Source organism: Malaya genurostris, chromosome 2 (genome assembly GCF_030247185.1).
Source record: "Malaya genurostris strain Urasoe2022 chromosome 2, Malgen_1.1, whole genome shotgun sequence".
Classification (NCBI taxonomy): Eukaryota; Metazoa; Arthropoda; class Insecta; order Diptera; family Culicidae; genus Malaya; species Malaya genurostris.
The window spans coordinates 194,567,444-194,574,981 of record NC_080571.1 but is presented as its reverse complement, the minus strand read 5'-3'; the positions used below and the strand labels follow the sequence as shown (position 1 = coordinate 194,574,981).

At 38.8% G+C, this 7,538-nt stretch overlaps 1 pseudogene; it reads right to left on the bottom strand.

Annotated features, from left to right (window-relative positions):
* Positions 1-240: 240 nt before the first annotated feature.
* LOC131429078 (uncharacterized) lies at positions 241-5,268 on the bottom strand (annotated as a pseudogene).
* Positions 5,269-7,538: the final 2,270 nt, after the last annotated feature.

Sequence of the window (7,538 nt, the reverse complement as noted above, 5' to 3'; positions counted from 1 at the left end):
GACCGACCGACCTGCTCAAAATGAGGCACGGGAAGAAGGTAATCTTACGCTAATTAGTGGTTTATTGGATCTAGTTAATCTTGAAAATTAAATTCTCTGTGTTTAAGATTGATAGATTCACATGCAGTCAAGCTAATCTTACCGAAATGAAAATTGTATTTATCATCTATGTTAGGCTATAAATTAATCTCACATACAGATTAAACTATTGTTAGAATATATTTCGCTCAAAAATATAGATTATTCAATTCGAAACAACTTAATCATTCCAGTTGCTTTCTCGAAGTGAAAGCTTATAAGTGGATGATAACGAATTACCGGGAGTTTTTCGATGTTCGCCTTAAGCAATTTTGGCGAGTCAAATCGGTATCGCACGTATGATTATGAAGCTGACAAAAATTCATTTCGTAGTAATTTTGAATCATCTAGAAGTAATTTACCAAGCATATCTTTTGGACAACTGGACAACTCTTCGTACTCTTTTAAAGTGCCAGCTTTCAAATTTTTATTCTTGCGGATCTGCACGTTTGAAAGAGCCTTCTAAGTATTTGAATCGGTTCAAAAACGTATTGCGATTGATTAACTTGTGTTTAAATGCTACATAGCTCTGATGATTGACGTATCTGTCGTTGTCTATGGATTTGAGTCCCGTAAATTTCCAATAAACGTGTCGCGCAACCAAATCCATGGTACTGGTAGATATTTTGGTATCAATGCATCTCAAGTGATCGATGGTTGCGTTCCTCATAGTTATCATATAAGTTTTCATCATTTGGATAGCATGAGGGATACCTTTTCTTGGATTGTTGTCATGTAAGACGTACGTCTTGTACACTTTTCAAACGTTCACTGAGGTTATCGCTGATTTTTTTTTACAAAGTCTAAGGTGCCGAGGGTATTTTCTAATATTAATTAACGACTAACTTAAAACTAGAATAGTATCATTAGACTATGCCATCTCGGATTCTAGAAAATCCAGCTTTCAGCTGGTGATTGGCAGTGGTCGATGAATTAAATATTGCATGAGTCTTCCAGATGGCGTTGATAAATATCTATGCTGGCCGCATCCTTCGGTCCATGTAGGTCCGCGGGAAACACCCCCAGGCTACGAAGGCCCGGCGAGTGGCCCGCATGCTGGTTTTCGACTGGAGCGGTCTTCCGTGGGCGGTGATGGTGATGTTACGGAAGAGAATGAAACAAAAGTAAATATTGTGGAAACGGTCTAAAAAGGGGATGTGGGAACAAAATGTCTGAAAATGACAGGAATCTAATTAGTTGCCATCGAGATGGTGAAGAGACAGGGAAGGGGGAACGAAAAAGTGAGTTACAAAAAAATATCTTGTTAGTTCCAATGAAGATGGTGGACAGGGACGGGGATCGAGAGGATCGGGCGGATGTTAGTGTCGAACCTGTAGGTGGAGATTATACTTTCTGAGCGAGAAATAACACATTACACTTGTATATCAATGTTTTTAGGGTACTGGTATATGAGAAGCATATATAAACTATCCCGACTCACCAACACATCCCGAACCGGAACCTCAGGCGGTCTACCTCGGGCCCTAAGGGATTCCAGTAGCTTCGACCTGGCGTCACGATACTCCGTACACGTCCATACGACATGCTCGATGTCCTGATAACCGTCGCCACAAGCGCAGAGACCGCTCTCCACGATTCCAATACGCCGGAGATACGCGTTGAAAGTGTAGTGATTTGATATGAGCCGAGACATCACACGAATGAAGTCACGACTCACGTTCATCCCCCTGAACCAAGGTTTCGTCGATACCCTAGGGATAATGGAATGTAGCCATCGTCCCAGTTCGCCATTGTTCCATGAAGTTTGCCAACTTTCGAGAGTTTTCTGACGAGAGATACTGAAAAATTCATTGAAGCAGATTGGTCTTTCATAAATATCACTTTCTAATGCGCCCGCCTTACCTAATGAGTCTTCCTTTTCATTTCCCGGAATGGAACAATGCGAAGGGACCCAGACTAACGATATTAAATAAGACCGTTCAGATAAAGTTCTCAAATGTTCCCGTATTTTCCCCAGGAAATTTGGGGGATACTTACCTGGCTTCATTGCCCGGAGAGCTTTTATTGAGCTTAGACTGTCCGTGACAATGAAGTAATGGTCTTTGGGCAAGGTTTCAATGATCTCGAGGGTGTACTGAATAACAGCTAATTCGTAAACTGAAGCCGGATCACTGAGTTTGTACGAAGCGGTGATGTTCTGATTGAAGATGCCGAAGCCTGTGGACCTGTTGATGTTTGATCCGTCAGTGTAAAACACCTTTTCACAGTTGACTGTTCTAAATTTATTATAAAAGATATTAGGGGCCACTCGAGGGCGTACGAACAAACAAAGAAGGATTAATATTCTGAACAATGTAATCAAAATACAAAGACATAAAGCGGGTCTGAGAGTTGAGCTCGACAAGCCTTTCCAAGTTTTCAATCACCATCGGATTCAAGATATCGCATCGGATAAGCAATCGATATGAGAGATCCCAGAATCGATTGTTCAATGGAAACTGAGTCAAAAGCCCTCTTGATGGCTAAGAAAGCTGTGCCATTTGTTTCTTACGAACAAATACCATTTGAATTTCTGTTGAGAGCAACGCAAGACAATCGTCCGTTCCTTTGCCGATGCGGAAACCAAATTTTGTATCTGAAAGTAAGCCATTAGTCTGGACCCAATTGTCTAGACGAAACAGAATCATTTTTTCGAACAATTTCCGGGTACAGGAAAAGCATAGCAATCGTCCGATCCGAGTTGTGATCGGAGGCTGGTTTCCCTGGTTTTGAATGGCGATAACTATTACTTGTCTTCAGTCATGTGGGACAATATTACCCTCAAGAAAGATAAATTCAATAAACATCTTTTGGCAGAGTCAGCCAAATTTTTCAACAAGTTGAATTTGATTTTGTCTAACCCCGGAGCTTTATTGTTACACGATAAAAAAAACCGCATAACTCTGAAAATTCGCATAAAAAAACGCATAACTCTGAAACTTCGCATAAAAAAACCGCAGAAGGGAAACCGCATAACTCTGAAAATTCGCATAAAAAAACCGCACAACTCTGAAACTTTGCATAAAAAAACGCATAACTCTGAAAATTCGCATAAAAAAAGTCGCGTAAAAAACCGCATTAAAAAAACACCTCAGTGTACTTGTGTTGTTTCTAGTTTCTCAGATATCTAATTTGCGTAGCATTTTCAATCAATATTCCGTGTGAGGTCATACGAAACATTGATTGTCTCCGATGGTTTTAATCCGTAGACGATTGAAATCACGATGATCGCTACCGTGGAGATCAGGGTTCACCTTCCACGTGCAGTCCAACCGTAGCGATGTCGAGCAAGGGGAGCAAAGCAAAGGGATCCAGCGCATTTGGTCTTGCTGGTGGTGCAGGAATTCGTGTCATTTCTCCCGGATTCAAAATTGTCATATTGAAGTTATCGCAGATATCATGAATCATAGTTGATCTGTTATTGTCGTGAAGACAACCTCATCCCGTACCGTGAGAGTTAAAGTCTCATAAAACCAACGTCGGTGCGGGAAGGAGCTCTATAATATCACTGTGCCACCGAAGCCCAACCGAAGCTCTTGAAGGAATGTAGATGGAAGCAATGCAAAGGTTCATGCCTTTGATTGTAACATGACATGCGACAACTTCAATACCTGGTATCGAGGGAGGTTAGTGCGATAGAAAGAATAGCACTTTTTGATCCCCAAAAGTACTCCTTCATAGGGATCCTCTCGATCCAGATGAATAACGCTTAGCCAAGTTTCGCACAATGAAAATGCGTCACATTTCAGATTATTTACTAGAAATTCGAAAGGATCTATTTTTGGGATGATACTTCTACAATTCCACTTAGACGACTTAGTGGGTGACTTACCCATCGAAGGATTCGATCGCTGAAAGTAGGGGCTATTTTGCAGTCCACTGTTTCAAAAATGTTTTGACAGCAGGAATAAAAGCCATTATCAGGCTCTTAAGACATGATCCAGTCCACAATATCAGAGAATTTAACAAACCCAGTATCTGGTAAATTTTCTGACTGATCTTTAGGGACTTTCGGGTTTTTTATGCCCTCAATATCAATTGTTGTAATTTTTTGAGACCAATCAGAGGACACCTTCGAACTCTTACTAGGGAGCTTTTGAGATGATTTATTTCTTCTCCTTCTGTATGATGAGCTAAGAGGGACAGTCGAAGATATACCACAACCGTATAGGTTTACTGGAGGCGTAGCACTCTTCAACATCTCAGCAAAAGAACACTTTGAATGTTGTTTAAGTGAACGCCTCATCTTGTCCTTGCGCAATTATTACGCGGGGCATACCGAGAGGTCATGCGGTCCCTCCTTACAGTAGAGACACTTTTCAATGTCTCCGCCGCAGAAGTTATTCGCATGACTTCCTCCACATTTGATTTACACGGGATTTATTGCAACAATGTGATGCTGTATGTCCCAATTGTTTGCAAATGGTCCAGTTCATAACCAATGCTCACGAACGTCCTCGCAAGTCAAACTCGGGATAATTTTTAACACGAGTTTTATTGCCATCAGATGATTCCATTTCGTCATCTGAAGGGAAGTCAGGCAATTTTTAACGTTTTGTTATGGCACGGAAAAAAGTCCGTGTGGGTAAAGATTGGAGGGCAAAAAAATCTAGTGGTATTGAATAACAGGGAAAAGGAAAAAATACTTAGCTTTAGCTTCAGGTCCTAGGCAATCGGTGAATATTCCTGTTCAATAAAGTTCAAAAAACCTTCTTGAGGAAAAAGCACTTTTTTGCAGTCTCTTGCTGCACTGTACAATGAAACCTTAAACGTTTTTTCCACTATATACTGTCTAATGTATTTGTAAACAATATAGCAGCAGCGCTCAATGCTTCTTTACACAGCTCACAATCGACCTTGAAGACGGATTAATTCGAATTATCACTCGACCGCACTGATGCAGACAATAGAATACGGAATGACCTTGAAAACGGAATAAAACACTATTGGTGAAACACGAATTTACATCCGATTGGCCCGATAGTTACAGTAGAACTCATCACTGATTTTGGACCAGTTGACATTGAACTCACGGAATTTCTTTTCTGATGACGCATGTCGTTTTTCACTTCTCGTCAATTAATTATGTGCATCTGTTGCTGCTCTTTCTAGTAATACAGTTGAGGATACAATGTTATCTCCAGATATTGAAGTATTGTCTTCATAAATTTCGTCTATTGGTATTTGCATTTATGACTGTAATCTTAAATCAGTCGATTCTATAAGAGCACTTCTTCTGAATATAATATATGTATAAACACTCTGAACGATAAGAAAATTAAGTTTATTTTTTATCACTGTGAAAGATAGTATTGCATTCGAGATGTGTATAAATATTAATTGCGTTTGCGTTTGAATTCTAGGAATTAGGGCGGAAGCTTAGGACAGTTGATTACGTATGTATTCCAGGAAGTAGGGCGCCCTTCCAAGTCATTTGTAAGTTTGAGTCTTGACCTACAAGAATTTATTACATAGATATAATCGTAACACAAGTCGTACAATCGCTCATATTTTTCAATATTTTATACATCTCAATATTTGAGTCAAAGAAACTATCAAAATGTTGTACGGAATTCATTTCTGGCATTCTGAACGACCAATTTGTGGAATTTCTACGATATTAAACATTGTTATTAACATTTTTCGCGATGTAGCCATTTGCGTTCGTTTGCGTTTCTTTATTTGCGTTTGCGTTTCTTTATTTGCGTTCGTTTGGTGAGAATTTCGTACAGCGAAAAATGCACAAAGCTAATCAAACTATTCTAGATTTTCACTAAACTGATGATTTTTACCTCCGATTTGGAAAGAAGTAATGTTAATAGTTCTTTAGATAACTTTTATAGCCATTAGAAAGACTGATTTTGTATAATGAAGAACTAGTTGTTTTTTGTCCTGTACAATGAAGACTAAACCTTTTTTTTTCTTCATATAAAAAGAACATGTGTTGTTATTTTATGCGAAATAGAAGTATTTTACAGGTATGATGTTGTTTAATAAATAAATAATTATAAACTTCCAAAATTCTTCAGTAAAGCTAGTCCAACGAGGCTCTAACTTCTCATATTGAAAATGGTTCAACAATGGACCTCTGTTTGTCGAGTTTGTTGGACGTTGAGCGTTGTTGAAAGTTTCGCATCGAACTCCCGTTATTCGGCATTCGTCGGTTCAACGGTTAAAAGTATTGGACTAACAGAGGACTTTCGTTGAACGTTTCTTCTTTCACGGTAAGCAAGCACAATTTGAACACAAACTTGACGACGAGGAGCTAAATGTCATTATCCGTAACACTAGCAAGCACTGTAATGATAACTGCATACATTTAGGCTATACGATACCATTTCAAAGTATGCCGAACAAATGCAAATCATGAACATCATTAACAATTAAGCTGTCTTTTAGGTTGCCTTGTTTCACATCAATAGCTCGAACATCGGAACTTTCATGTATTATCACCGTAATACATGCATAGGGCGCTGGTTTTACAAGCCCTTTTGCCGTATGTTCGAGCCCCGACCTAGAGGAATCCTTGTCAGTGTCAGTAGAATACGCTAGAATTATTGTCAGTGTCAGTAGAATACGCTATGAATCGGCTACGGTGTCCGTTGAAACAGAAAGAACAAAATTCACAAAAGGAATGTAATGCCAAGACTTTGCTTTATGTATCACCACCGTTTTTCTTCTATGTTGAATCACAGAGAACAGGCATCCAAATAGAGATCTCAATGTTTGTAAGAAAGGCTATAGCAGGATAAGCATGTAAAATCTGCCCCCAAAGGGAATTCATATTGTTATACCACATTCGAAAGGTCATAGACTGTAAACTATTTTCTCAAAGTTTCAACCCTTTAACTGCCATATTGACGGAACTAGGGTGGTTCTATTGATTTTTTATTTTATTTGATTTTTGAAGAAACTGCTTCTCCGAAAAATTTGAAAAAAAAATCAGGCATGTTTAAGGCATTATGGGGATGCTTTACAATTTTTTTCAAAATTTTTTAGTGATTTTTTAAGTGATAAATAAAGAATTTTTGGACATGTTAAAGTGGTATGTTTCCATAAAAATGAGGACGACCAAAATATTTGATTTTTTCTAAAAAATTAATAACAGTCGACCATGCGTCCCCATCGAATTCTGAGAGAAGGAAACGCATGGTGCTTTATCTTAGCAGTTTCTAGTAGTAGTCGACCATGCGTTCCCATACAGTTCTCTTAAAAGGGAAACGCATGGTGCTTTGTTCAAGTAGTTTATGATGCAACTCAAGCGCAGGTCTTAGAAATCAAAGTAACGAAAAGAAGGAAATGAGTATCAACCTTTGCATAATACATACACGATCATACTTCGGGTACAACCTAGAAAGCTACAAAGCGAGAACTTACTGGTATGTGGTTTATATATGAATGGTAGTAATACATGAACGTCGCGAGTATCACTTATATGCAGTTCGGTTACGGCAGTCAAT